Genomic DNA, 14,901 nt, shown 5'->3' on the forward strand with positions numbered 1-14,901 from the left:
CTGCGGCTTTTTTTAAAATAACTTTAAGTTCTAAGGTACATGAAGACAATGTGCAGGTTTGTTACATATGTATACGTGCGCCATGTTGGTGTGCTGCACCCATTAACTCGTCATTTACTTTAGGTATATCTCCTAATGCTATCCCTCCCCAATCTCCCCACCCCACAACAGGCCCCGGTGTGTGATGTTCCCCATCCTGTGTCCAAGTATTCTCACTGTTCAATTCCCACCTATGAGTGACAACATGCGGTGTTTGGTTTTCTGTCCTTGTGATAGTTTGCTCAGAATGATGGTTTCCAGCTTCATCCGTGTCCTTACAAAGGACATGAACTCATCCTTTTTTATGGCTGCATAGTATTCCGCGGCATATATGTGCCACATTTTCTTAATCCAGTCTATCATCGATGGACATTTGAGTTGGTTCCAAGTCTTTGCTATTGTGAATAGTGCCACAATAAACATACATGTGCATGTGTCTTTATAGTAGCATGATTTATAATTCTTTGGGTATATACCCAGTAATGGGATGGCTGGAGCAAATAGTATTTCTAGTTCTAGATCCTTGAGGAATCGCCACACTGTCTTCCACAATGGTTGAACTAGTTTACAGTCCCACCAACAGTGTAAAAGTGTTCCTATTTCTCCACATCCTCTCCAGCACCTGTTGTTTCCTGACTTTTAATGATCGCCATTCTAACTGGTGTGAGATGGTATCTCATTGTGGTTTTGATTTGCATTCAGGAAAGCTAATGTTGTAGTCCTGGTTAGAAAGCCAGCAGACTCAAGACCCAGAAAGAGCTAATGTTTCAATTCAAGTCCAAAGGCAAGAAAATACAGATGTTACAGCTCAACGGTAGTCAGGCAGAAGAAATTCCTTTTTATTTGTGGGCAGGGTCAGGCTTATTTTCTATTCAGACTTTTAACTGATTAAATGAGGCTCAGCTACATTATGAAGGGAAATCTACTTTACTCAGTCTATCAATTTAAATGTCAAACTAATCCAAAACATCCTCCCAGAAGCACACAGAATAATGTTTGACCAAATATGTAGGCACCTCATGTCCCAGTGAAGTTGACACAAAAAATTAACCATCACAGCAAGATTGCATGAAACAAGATCAATATACAAAAATAATTGTATTTTTATACAATTGCAATGAACAATATGAAAATTAATAGGAAAATTCATCTGCAATAGCATCAAAAAGTATTAAATACTTAGGAATAAATTGAACAAAAGAAATGCAAAGTTATATGCTGAGAACTGCAAAACATTGTTGAGAAAATAAAGAAGGTCTAAATAAATAGAGAAAACCCTATAATCATGGATTTTCCAATCCTTAACATTGCTAAACTCCCCAAACTGATGTGTAAATTCAACACATTCCCTATCAGAAACCAAACTGACTTCTTTGTACAAATTAACAAGTTGATTTAGAAACTTATATGGAATTAAAAGAGACCTGGAATAGCCATAATATTCCTTAAAAAGAAGAATAAAGTATGAGGACTCAAACTTCTCTATTTCAAAACTTACTACAAAACAACAATAATCAAGACAGTATGGTACTGGCATAAGGATAGGCATACAGATCAATGGAACAGAACATTGAGAGCACAGAAATAAACCCATATGTCTATGGTCAACTGATTTTGGCAAGGGTGCCAAGACCCTTCAGTGGGGGAAAAATGGTCTTTCCAACAAATGGTGCTGGGATAACTGAATAGTCACATGAAGAAGAATAGGGACATCTATAGAAATTTAAATTAGATTAGGGGTAGTTTATGGCTGAGGATGGGGCCAGGGTGGTAGGTGAGTGCTAGCCAAAAGAGAGGAGATTTTACCTCAAGGGGCTGAAAAGTTTCTAAAATTGCAGTGGCTCACACCTAAAATCCCAACATTTTGGAAGGCTGAGGCGGGAGGATCACTTGAGCCCAGGAATTTAAGACCAGCCTGGGCAACAGAGTGAGACCCTGTCTCTACAAAAACTTAAAAAATTAATACCGAGTGTGGTGGTAGATGCCTGTAGTCCCATCTACTCAGGAGGCTGAGACAGGAGGATTGCTTGAGCCCAGGAGGTCTAGGCTTCAGTGAGTTATGATTGCAATGCTGCACTCCAGCCTAGACAACAGAGCAAGACCCTGTCTCAAATAAATAATAATATTTATATATCAAATAAATAAATAATAAATATAAAATTGTGTAAAATTTAGTATATTAACATATGTGTAACCATATGTGTGTAACCATGTGAATATACTAAATTTTACACAATTTTAATTTAAAATTGTTACACCTATGTAAATAAAAGCCATTGAATTGTATACTTTAAATGGGCAAATTGTATAGTATGTGAATTATATCTCAATAAGGCTATTTGTTTAAAAAAAAGAAGAAACTCTAAATTTTAAAGACATTGCAAAAAATACACAAGGCATCTCATTAATTTTTACATTGATTATATATTAAGATGATAATATTTTATATATATTGGTTTACATAAAATATAGCATTAAAATTAATGTCGTTTCTTTTTATTTTTTAATATGGCAACTAAAAAAATTCAAAATTACATACATAGCTCATTTTATATTTCTATTGGATAGTGCTGCTCTAGAGATTTTACACACATTTGCAAAATGTGTGTAAAAAAACACTCTGAACCCCAACTTCCTTATATGTTATAAGACTGTAATAATAGTACTGGCTTCACACAGCTATGGTGAGGATTAAATGGTTTTAAAGAACTTAGCATTCAGATGTTAGCTTTTATTCTAAGTGTTAGTTCTTATTATCAGGGAAGCCCCTGGGTACCATTGAGTACAGCAGTCATATAAAAAATCCCCAGTAGATTCCTTGGATTTATTTTACTATTATAAAATTATTTTTAGAAATGAATCTTAGAAACCATCACATCCAGGAATCACTAACTGTCACCTTGCCAAACTGTTGTTTAACAACCCCATGGTTTTCAAAACTTGAATCTGAGTATCTTTATTGTGGGACTGCACTCTCTACTTTGCTGTAGGCCTGACCACTCCCTACTCCCTTAGCAGAGCCTCACACCTGAGTTACCTCCTCGGTATTGGAGGTATTTGCGTTTATACCTGATCCTACACTAGTCCAAGCCCCTCACCCATGAAACTGGGGCCCATGGAAGGGACACTGAGCTACTAAATGCAGAGTTCAGCCTGCAGAGGACCAGGCCAGTCCTCACACACGCAATGCATTGTCCAGAAGACCCTGACTAGTGGAGACTGCAATACAGGCTGTTCAGCTTGTATGCTAACACGCTATCCTTGGGAGTCTCGGTGGGACTTCCAATGTTCTTTAGTTTATTGCCACTGGAGAAATAAATCATTACTGGCACTCATGATACCTTTAATGGAGACCAGTGGATCATTCTGTGCAGAGGGAGAGAAGGTGGTACTTGGAACTCAGAAGTTCCCAATAGCCTGTTTTAACATACCCGAAAAATCCAGTTCTGTGTAAATCTGCCAATTAGCCATCTCTGCAGCACTGATCTTCTCCCTTTTATTTCTTTCCTCATATTTGTTTATCAAATAATACTTACTAAAGCTCAATCATTTGATTCCCAGAGAGAAATGCGACCTGGGATAATTATTCCCATTTCATTGTTGAGGAAACTGGGCCTAAAGAAGACAGGAATGGGAGAGCTAAGCCAGGACCAGAAGAGAGTTTGGCAAAGTTCACTGAATGCATATTTTGATTTTTGCCATATGCAAATACCACATGCATTATTTAGTTACCTTTCTTTTTCTTCTTTTTTTTTTTTTTTTTTTTTTTTTTTTTGGTCTGTCACACCAGTGCAGTAGTATGATCATAGCTCACTGCAGCCTCAAACACCCTGTCTCAAGTGATCTTCCCACTCCTCCCACCTCAGCCTACTCAGCAGCTGGGACTGCAGGTACGTACCACTATGCTTGGCTTTTATTTTTAAGAGACAGGGTCTCACTACGTTGCCCAGACTGGTCTCAAACTCCTGGCCTCAAGTGATCCTCCTGCCTTTAGTTTTTATTTTCCTTTAACAGGCACTTACTGTTTTTATGTAAGTCAACTGATGTTGAAAGGAAATTTTACTTCAATGCCTTCAGTAGAAAACTAGTATCACGTGCCACTAATAGAAGGTTAATAAATATAATACAAAACAATTCTAATTAGAAACTGTTGTCTGGAGAGCTTCTAAAAATCCTAATGCCCAAGCCAGACCTTAGAGCTATTAAACTGGAATTCCTCTGGGGAGGAAGCAATTAGGCATAAGTAGTTTGTTAAAGCTCTCCCCAGGAAATAGCATCATGCAGCCAAGGATGAGATCCACTAGAATAGACACTATTGCCTGCTAATGCCTCTAAGGCTGAAGAGTGCTTGCCCTCCTTAAGAGAGATCAACAAGTGATAGAGAGGTATTAAAGAGACAATAGGCATGGCACCGTGCCTCACGCCTGTAATCCCAGCACTTTGGGAGGCCAAGGCGGCGGGGGGGAGATCACGAGGTCAGGAGATCGAGACCATCCTGGCTAACACAGTGAAACCCCTTCTCTACTAAAAATACAAAAAATTAGCTGGGCGCGGTGGCGGGAGCCTGTAGTCCCAGCTACTTAGGAGGCTGAGGCAGGAGAATGGCGTGAACCCGGGAGGCGGAGCTTGCAGTGAGCAGAGATCGCGCCACTGCACTCCAGCCTGGGAGACAGAGTGAGACTCCATCACAAAAAAACAAAAAAAAAGAGAGACAATAGCCTAAAACCGACACTTTCTCCTTAGCATCAGAAGAACTGAAAAGTAACTTTGAAATGGGAAAAATTCTCATTTGTGATTTGTTACTGTTGAATGAGTTGCTCCTTTGCAGTCTAAAACCAGCTCACATGGCACTTGCCCTTTGGAAAACACTGGATCAGAAGACCCCAGGTGGTGTGGTTTCTATTCCTGTGCCCTTTCAGCTCCAGCAGCTAGCTTCCCAGCCAAAGACTCCCACAAGGTCACTGGAGAACCCCTACTCACCTCTGTGTGTTCTCCAGCAGGGATTCCAAAATGCCTGCATCTACATCACACTGTCAGACACATCTTTCTATTTCAAAATGAATCTTCTCAGTGGTTCACATTGAAAAACCTTAAGGCAAAACCGCATCTCTGTCTCCTTTCATTTCCTCTCAAGAAGCCCCTTGTTTTCATCTAGGAATGTCTGGCCCTAGAGAAGGCTTAAGTCAGCCCTGCCCTTTTGGATCTTAAAAAGAGGTATAGCTAGGGAAGAGGGAAAAACAGGAGACTCGGTGCAGACCCGCACATGACTTTGAGAGGGTCTTCTGCTGTGAAGTTTCTCTTTCATCCCTCACCTCCGAACACACACAAGACTGTCCTGATGGAGGGATGCAATTAGAATGAAAGCTGAACTTTTGGGTGGGGATTCCAGATCTCCATAACATCATTTTCTTATCTGGCTTGGGGCATCACTGCAAGAACTATGTACCTGCCTCTGTGGACTAGGGTTTGAAGAACTGCCCCAGAAGGACTACATGGCCTCAAGAGCAAGCAGTTTGGCTCACTAGGCAGGTTGTTGAGCAAACCTCTGATCTGCTCACTTCCTACATTTACAACCTAGAATGCTGACACAGTGGCTACCACCAGACGAGCAGGCTACTTTACTGTCTTGTCAGCAGAATGCTTCTGTCTTGTTTCCCTTAGAGCCTAAGGTCCTGCTTTGAGGTGTCCTCCCTATTCTCCATCTCAAAGTTACACAGTCCCACCTCCTAGCCTTAGCTCTTGTTGTGCCCATAGTCCAGAATATTCTTCTGCCCCATCCCTGTCTGTCCAAAGCCTACCCACCCTCAAAGATGATTGAAAATGTCACCTCCTCCGTAAAGCCTAAGATGATTCCCCAGTCAAATAATAACAGTAATGGAATTAACAAAAAATAACAGTAATAATAATAGCCTAGCATTTACTGAGTGCTGCTGTGGGCAGGCAATGGGCTAAGATCTCATATGCATGATCTCAACCAAATCTTATACTAGACATATCTCATTATCCCTGCCCTGCCATTTTTGATATCAACTTACTTGTTCTCTCTGTGCCTCATTTTTCTCAGATATCAATGGGGATTGTAATATGTCTTCCTTGTAAGATTGTTTTAGGTATAAAATAAGCTAGTGTATATAAAGCAACAGCATAGTGCCTGACACTGTGGTTTTGGCTTAGTGAGTATCATTACTTCTTGTAACAACTTAAAGGTCTGTGTTTGTACTGATAAGGACAGGAGGAAGGGAAATACTGGGTAGAAGAGGGCAGGGTCCCTGGCAAGGACTCCACCCTCAAGCCTGGACCCGCAGCCCTAGATGAGAACTTCACATCCCTGTTTTCCCACTCAAATGTTGCCTTTTCTAAAACCACCCTGGCCCGCCACACCCCCCTCCCCACCCTGTACCCATAAAAACTCCAAGTTCCACTGGCAGAGGAGCAGAGCGGTGCAGCAGAGAAGGAGAGAAGGGAAGAAGTGTCTGAACATCAAGAGGAGAAGAGGCAGTTGGACATTGGAGAGGAATTTGGAGAGGAATTTGGCCAAGAAAGGCTGAACGCCAGAGGAAGAGTATCTTCCCACTCCATCCCCTTTCTAGCTCCCTAACCCATCCCACTGAAAGCCACCTCCATCACTCAATAAAGTCTCCGCATTCACCATCCTTCAAGTCCATGTGACCTGATTCTTCCTGGACATAGGACAAGAACCCAGGTACCAAGAGGGCAGGGTGTAAAAGGCTGTCACCCTGACCCTCCACTGAGCTGGTGAACACTTAGCTGTCTGTGGACAGCAAACACTAAAAGAGCATTGTTTGTAACACATGCCCCCTTGGGCTCCAGAGGTCACAGACAACCCCTAGACACTGCCACAGGCTGGTACAGGGTTTGTTCCTAATGGCTTCCAAAGGCAATCACCCCAGATCCTGCTCCTCCTCTCCTGTGTGCTCCCCATCCTGCAAGGGGTTTGAGCGCAGTGGCCGAGTAAACAAGCCACCAATGTTGCAAGTCCCATGAGGAGGTCAAGGGAACAATCCATCTCAGTATTATTCTCATCTTACAGATGAGAAAACCAAGCAATAGAGGTTGAGTAAACAGTCCAAGTTCAGTGAGAAGCAAGAATTTTACTTCCCTCTAGTCTTGACTGAACTTTGCTCAGCAAAAGATGATGTAAGGATAACCTTCCAGTTGCCATGGGAACTAATTTCATCAGCATCTCAGCCATCCTAGATGATTTGCATACATGACTTAATGCAGAAAGAGAAAGTCAAACTGACTTGAAGTCAACTGGCTCTACTGGCTACTGTCCTTTGAGATACTGTGATATTTGCATTGCATCGTGGTTCTAGCGTATTCCAAAGACAGGTCTGCTCATTAATCCTCATACTTTCTCTCATTCACCAAGAATGTGATCCAGCTAAGGAAACAGATGAGAGCGACCAAGGAACGTGCTGGTGGAGCAGGTGTTGAATTCCTTCTCTGCATTTCTGCTCTTCCGCTCTTTAATTGCCTTCTAGCAAGATGTTCCTGATTGCAGAGGCAACACCTAAAGCTTAGCCAGCTTAACTGCTGGTCTGCACAATAACAAACCCTTCAGAATTTCAGCACTCATTTCTTCATCAAGGGCCCCAAAATTATGGTTGCGTATCACCTACTCATTTCCTCTTGGTTTAACCTCACATGCTTTCATACTACTGCTGACCATCTGTACATGTTACTCACCTCTTTCCTCCTTTCCTCTATTCAAATAAGCCAGGCTCGGTTAGCACTCCAGATGTACCCCTATTGATGGTTGGGCAAATAGTATAGTTTCCTGAAAGAGTGACAACTTTGCTTCCTGGAATCCCTGCACAAAATGCTGGGTCACATATGGCCCTGAGGAGGGATTTGGTGGCAAAGAGATATCTGAGTTTAGTAGTTTGAAAGTACTATGGCTAGCTGTGGTTCCAAACTGTCTACCAGGTCACCCTGGGGTAGCATAGTAAATTCACAGGACTGTTGTGAGGTATTTTAAATTTTCCAAGGGAAAGACAGGATCCTCCACATCTGTTGAACACTGCACAAACTCAGGGGTTGTTCTGGTTTCAACATTAGATTACGTCATATTCCTTTCAGTGATGGCATATTTTGGGGAAGCCATGTTTTTGGCAGTTACTGTGACAAAAAGCAAGTGCCACAAGGAAATCAGTGTGGAACAGGAAATGAAGGTGGCAGTGCCCACTCTGATTCCAAAGTTTAAGGAGTTGTACAGTGCCCAACAGGCCACACATCCCATGAGCAAGTAATTGTGATGATTTGAGAATACAAAAAATATATATTTTTTTGTTTCAATGTGTCATTTTTTTTCAAATGGCCAATAAAAAGTTGCTAGCACATAAAGACTTTTAAGCAATTTGACCCTAACTAGTTAATAAATGAATCTGTTTGGTATTTCTTTTGGCCACAGATGCCATGAAAAAATTACTGAAGCACTAAGCGTTCTGCGACTGAGGAAGATTTAGAAACTTCTGGTCTGCTCAAGTCAGCCATGTTTCACAGCTCCCAAGAACTTCATTGGTACCCGATCCTATGACAAAGCATACTTGGGTTTTGGTTTTGGTTATCATGGCTGTTTCATCTCACAGACTTTTACATATTTTCAGTGCTAAACGTGCCTACTACATGGGGCCTATGAAGCCACGTGCCTTGGCCAGCACCTGCCTCAGCCTCCCTGGGCGTCTCTCCCTTTCCTCTGTGCTTAAGTCACACCAACCTCCTTTCCATTCCTCCAATCCGCCAAGCCCTGTCCCATCAAAGGGGCTTCTTACTGATTCTCAGCCTGGTTCACCTGTAGGTGTCATCTTAAATGCCACCTAAGCCGGGCACGGTGGCTCACGCTTGTAATCCCAGCACTTTGGGAGGCCGAGGCGGGCGGATCACAAGGTCAGGAGATCGAGACCACGGTGAAACCCCATCTCTACTAAAAATACAAAAAATTAGCTGGGCCTGGTGGCGGGCACCTGTAGTCCCAGCTACTCGGAGAAGCTGAGGCAGGAGAATGGCGTGAACCCGGGAGGCGGAGCTTGTAGTGAGCCGAGATCGCGCCACTGCACTCCAGCCTGGGTGACAGAGCGAGACTCTGTCTCAAAAAAAAAAAAAAAAAAAAAAAATGCCACCTCATCAGAGAGCCCTCCCCTATGATTCTCTGTCTCACCACTCATTCATTTCCTTCGTAGCATTTTGTCCTCTGCACATATCTATTTAGCTCTATGAGGACAGAGTCCAGGTCTGATCTGCTTACTACATTCATAGAATTTAGCTGGGTGCCTGATATGTAATTGTCACTCAATAAATAACCACAAGGTTAACAAGTGCCAGTTTAAATCATACACACATTTTAACTGGGGCCCTGTGCAGCCCAAAGCATTTCAGAAGGCTTTTCTGGCAAACGGCCCATCAGATAGACACGTGGGACAATTGCATCACTAGCCACAGGCAGAGACAGTCAAGGGCAGTGTTTGCAAACAAGAATCCCAGCTCTGCCACCTCCTTGCTGGCAGACATTGGGCAAGTTACTCATTCTGCCTCTACCAGCCATGTCTTTGCCTGGAAAAGGGTTGTTAAAAGTACTAACTATAAAGCTCTTAAGTAAAATCTGTCAAGAAACAAGCACTCTAAATAAAAGTTAGCTGCTTTTATTAGGACTAGGACAGTGTTCGAGGACTATCCCATGAATGCCCACACACCATTCTGAGAGGAAGGTTCTGCCTCAGAAACTGACAGGTCCAATGCCTCTTGCTTGTTTTAGAATAAAAAGCTCAATTCAAAAAATGATACATGGACAATTGATTCTTAGCCCCATTGGTGTCCCCCACACAACTGATGATTAAAATCAAGAAGAATCTGTTATGGAACTTTGATTATCCAGCTGGACAACAGAAATGGAGAATGTTAGGCAGTGATTGCCAGTTTGTCAAGACTCGAACTGCTCTATGGCACCAAGCATATAGTGGAGTGTGTGTGTGCCTAATCCTTCCAATCCTTTGCTTGTCCCCTTCTAACCAGCTCTCTTCATGTTCTAGGCTTAAAAGTAAGCCCAGTGCACCGTGATGTTGTTCCAGTTGTACCTGGGGAGGTCCAGGGGCCAAGGGCTGCTCACAGTCACAGAGAGGAAATGCTACATGGCTCCTCTCCTTGCAGTGGGAAGAAGCATGAGTACCAGCCTTCATCTGCCCACACCTTAGTTACTGTTGCTCTTTCCTGGGTCTCCTTCGCCCAGCCTCTCCCCTACCTGATCCTCATGTCTGGATGCCTCATTTTCACAACCCCCTGGAATCCCATCACTCTCCTCCCCAAGCACTATCTACACTTCCTATTTCATGCATACCCATATCTTAGAAAACCATTTCTCCCACTGGCTTCCTATAGATGGCCTAGCTAAGGGTAATATCTTTTCTGCTAACCTGAGTTGCTGTCACTTTATAAACTTTATATAGGATGGTCTTACAAGACAGATGGTACTGATGGACTCAAACACGTGATGTGTTTCAACCCCAGATTCTCCATCTACTAGCTACATTTTTTATGGCAAGTTAGCTTTATTTCTCTGAGCCTCAGTCTCCTCACCTGTAAAGTGGGCAGAATAGTTTCCACCTCATAGCTTTGTTGTGAGTACTAGATGAGAAAACTCACACAAAACACACACCACAGTAACTGGTCCACAGGAAGCGCACCCAAAAACTCTACTACTGTGGTTTCTCAGGTCAACCCCTCATTTGGCAGGTCTCAGCTTAGACATCATTTCTTCTGGAAAGCCTTCCCTCACCGCCACCCCAAAGATGTGTGTGCATCTAAAGCACCCTTGCTGTGATTGTCATTGCAAGGTGTGTCACACTGCCATGTCATCGCCTCTTAGCTTTTTTTTCTTTTGCCCCCTAGAATACTGTGAGCACATTACTGGTGGGGGCAGTGTTCCTTCTACTGTGGCAGAGTAGCTGGCACAAAGTAAGTGCTCAGGACATATTCTGTCATATTAAAAACAGCTATTTAGGCCAGGCGCGGTGGCTCACACCTGTAATCCCAGCACTTTGGGAGGCCGAGGCGGGTGGATCACGAAGTCAGGAGATCGAGACCATCCTGGCTAACATGGTGAAACCCCGTCTCTACTAAAAATACAAAAAAATTAGCCGGGCGTGATGGCAGGCACCTGTAGTCCCAGCTACTTGGGAGGCTGAGGCAGGAGAATGGTGTGAACCCGGGAGGCAGAGCTTGCAGTGGGCCGAGATCGAGCCACTGCACTCCAGCCTGGGCTACACAGCGAGACTCTGTCTCAAAAAAAAAAAAAAAAAAGCTATTTAAACAAGCAATCTAATAAAGATGAAATTTTGCTGTGTTATACACTTATTATTGCTACATTGTAGGACTAGACTCCCTTGGCAACCAAACACATTCTTTTTTATATTATTTAATTTTAGTAAGAGTTACCATATATAGATCCATCTTCTATGCCAAATGTAACTTAATCCTTCTATCAATTCTCTGAGGTAGATATTATCAGTAGTCCCATCTTATAAGGAAAATGAGGCTCAGAGAATTGAAGTAATTTGCCCAAGATCATCCAGCTAGTAGAACATAGCTGGGACCCAAACCCAAGTCTGTTCATCTCTAGTGTCTGTTTGCTTTGCTGCCTCCAATAAGACTGAGGATGCCACTTTCCTTTTTGTTAAATTTTCTGGCCTCCCAAATACTGTAGAGTGGCATTTCATTATTATTGGCACCTACATAACAAACATGGTAATGCCTTTGATGTAAATTCGTTTGGAGACTAATCAACCCCACCTTGCCATATTTTTGTGTTTGGCACTATTTAACTTTCATGCCTCATCAAGTCTCCTTAACTGGAGTGTAACCGGTTGGTGACGGTGCCAAGGTCTTAAGATTCTTTCTATCTCTCCAGGTCTAAAAGGAACATCTCTCACCTACCAAAAAACATAAATGAAATTGAATTTCTGTCTATTTGGCTGTTCCATGTTCAAGTAAAATGACTAGAAGATCATCACCAAGTCTGAAGGGTATTTGGAACAGCTTGATTTGGATCTGTGGTATACACAGCTTTCACACTGGGGGACCAGGGAGGCACCTCAAGAAGATAGACACACTTAGTAACCTTTGTGCTATTTGACTTTTTTTTTTTTTTTTTTTTTGAGACAGAGTCTCTCTCTGTGACCCAGGCTGGAGTGCAGTGGTGCAATCACAGCTCACTGTAACCTCAGCCATCTGGGCTCTAGTGATCCTCCTGCCTCAGCCTCCTAAGTAGCTGGGACCACAGGCATGTGCCACCACACCTGGCTAATTTTTTAAATTTTTTTATAGAGGTGGAGTTTCACCATGTTGCCCAGACTGATCTCAAACTCCTGGCCTCAAACAATCCTCCCTCCTCAGCCTCCCAAAGCGCTGGGATTACAGGTGTGAGCCACCATGCCCAGCATGGTTTATTTTAAACTAGAGGCATGAGTTACTTTTTAAAAGTACCATCAAGAATAAAAGATAGATAGATAGATAGATAGATAGATAGATAGATAGATAGACAGACAGACAGATAGAAGATAGATGATAGATAGATAGACAGAAGATAGATAGATAGATAGATAGATAGATAGATAGATAGATAGATAGATAGAAGATAGATGATAGATAGATAGATACAAGATAGATGATAGATAGATAGATAGATAGATAGATAGATAGATAGATAGATAGACAGACAGACAGATTTTCAAAGCCAAAAATTAGATAGAAAATGACAGGGCAGAAGACCAGGGGTCATAGTTATTTTCCAGAGCAGATTTCCAGAACAAGATACAATAAAAGCCTGATGAGTATTAATATAAATTTTCTGTGAACGGAGAAACAAATGCAGCCTTAAATGTGAGTCCCAAATCAACTGTCACAGTGGAAGATGCTCCAAATTGCAGGCCCCGATTTTTGGTCAATCTATTTCTCTCCAGGAGAATTCTATGTGCTCTAGGGTGAGTAGCAGCAGGAATGTACTTTACTGGATGGTGCTTTAACAATTCATCCTATAAATGCAGGGGGTGCTGGTTAAAAACTCAATAATTGTTGGTTGGAGTTGATGTTGATAGGGGACCGTCAGACAATAGATGCCAGGACTTCACCACAAACATCTGCCCACTCCATGTTGTTCCCACCTTGTCTTGTTCTACCTGTCTCTACCAACAGCAAGACCAGACCAACTGTTCTCATACCTTTCTAGCATAAGCATTTCTACATCTCAGCAATCCTACAACCTAGGACACACCCACTTCCTTCCAGTTGCCCACACACCCATTTCTTTCACTAGGATTACCAAAGAGTTGCATTTAGAAAGGAAAAAAAAAAAGGTTTCCATATGCAAACGGCAAAATCAAGGTCAAGGTGGAACACTTGCTCTGCAGTCAGTCCAGTTGAGCAGGCCAAAAATCCCTACTGGGGTAATGAAATTCAGTAGTGACTGCATCTACCACCCTCGGCCCTTATCATGGGCCAAGGGTGGAAGGACAATATTGTAAACATGTGATCAGAGTCATCTTTGAAGGGGAAGAAATTAATGAGGACATTGTAGGCCCTTTGAAAGTGAAGCTGATTCTAACCACCCAGCGGGTTCTCCTTGAACCACTGCTCAGACAGAGCTGATTTATCCAGACAGGGCAGTCGCAACAGAGAAAAAGTTTAATTCATGCAGAGCTGGCTGTACAGGAGACTGGAGTTTTATTATCACTCAAATCAGTCTCACTGAAGGCTCAGAGGTTAGTGGTTTTTCAAAGACAGCTTGGTGAGTAGGGAGCCAGGGAGTAAGGAATGCTGGTTGGTTGGGTTGAAGATGAAATCATAGGGAGTGGAAACTGTCTTCTTGTGTTGAGTTTGTTCCTGGGTGGGGCCCATCCGGTTGTCAGAAATGCAAAAACCTGAAAAGACATCTCCAAAGGCCAGTCTTAGATTCTAAAATAGTGATGTTATCTGCCAGAGTAATTGGGGAAGTTGCAAATCTTTATACCTCCTAAGTAATGGCTGGCTAGGCATACTTCCTAACAGAATTCAGGCCCCTCTCATCCTCCTAACTTGGCGGCCTTTCATTAGTTTTACAAGGGCAATTTAGTATCTGGGAAGGGCCATTATCATTTAATTAAATTTCTCCCAAAGTTAGCTTGGCCCACACCCAGGAATGAGCAAAGATACCCAGAAGCAAGATGGCGACAGTTAGGTCAGATCCCTTTCACTGTCATAATTTTCTCACTGTTATAATTTTTGCAAAGGCAATTTCCACTCTAGGAATCTTTTGCAAAGCATTAAAACAAAACAAAACATGTATTAGAAGGGCCACTGAAAAACTGAATGAGCTAACTCAAGCAGTTTTCTGCCTCCAGGAAATACCACACCTAAAACAGATGCTTCCTCATCACCATCCATAAAAGTACAACATTTCAGCAGTGACCTGGTAACTTGCATCCATCCCAGGAGAAGGTTCTCAGCTATGAGCACATGTAATTATATTTGAAATATGGACTATGGTCTAACTAGGTCTGTCAGATTATAAAATACAAATTCTTGATCCACTACATATTCTGCCTTTTGTGTGTGCTTCACTTATCTCTTCTTTCAGTAACTTTTTTCTTTTTTTCTGATTAGAAAAGTAATACAAGGTCATTGTAGACATTCTGGAAAATTTAAGAGATAATTAAAAAGAAAACAAAAATCATTTGCCCTCATACCACTCATACATACACTGTTAAATGTTGTGCTCTAGAACCTTCTGTTACCACTAGGGAACGTATCCAAGTCACGTGGCACCAAAATCACGTGGCACCAAAGTATGTTAGTGGTGGTGAACTAACCTCA

This window comes from Symphalangus syndactylus, chromosome 7 (genome assembly GCF_028878055.3).
Source record: "Symphalangus syndactylus isolate Jambi chromosome 7, NHGRI_mSymSyn1-v2.1_pri, whole genome shotgun sequence".
In the NCBI taxonomy this organism is placed as follows: domain Eukaryota; kingdom Metazoa; phylum Chordata; class Mammalia; order Primates; family Hylobatidae; genus Symphalangus; species Symphalangus syndactylus.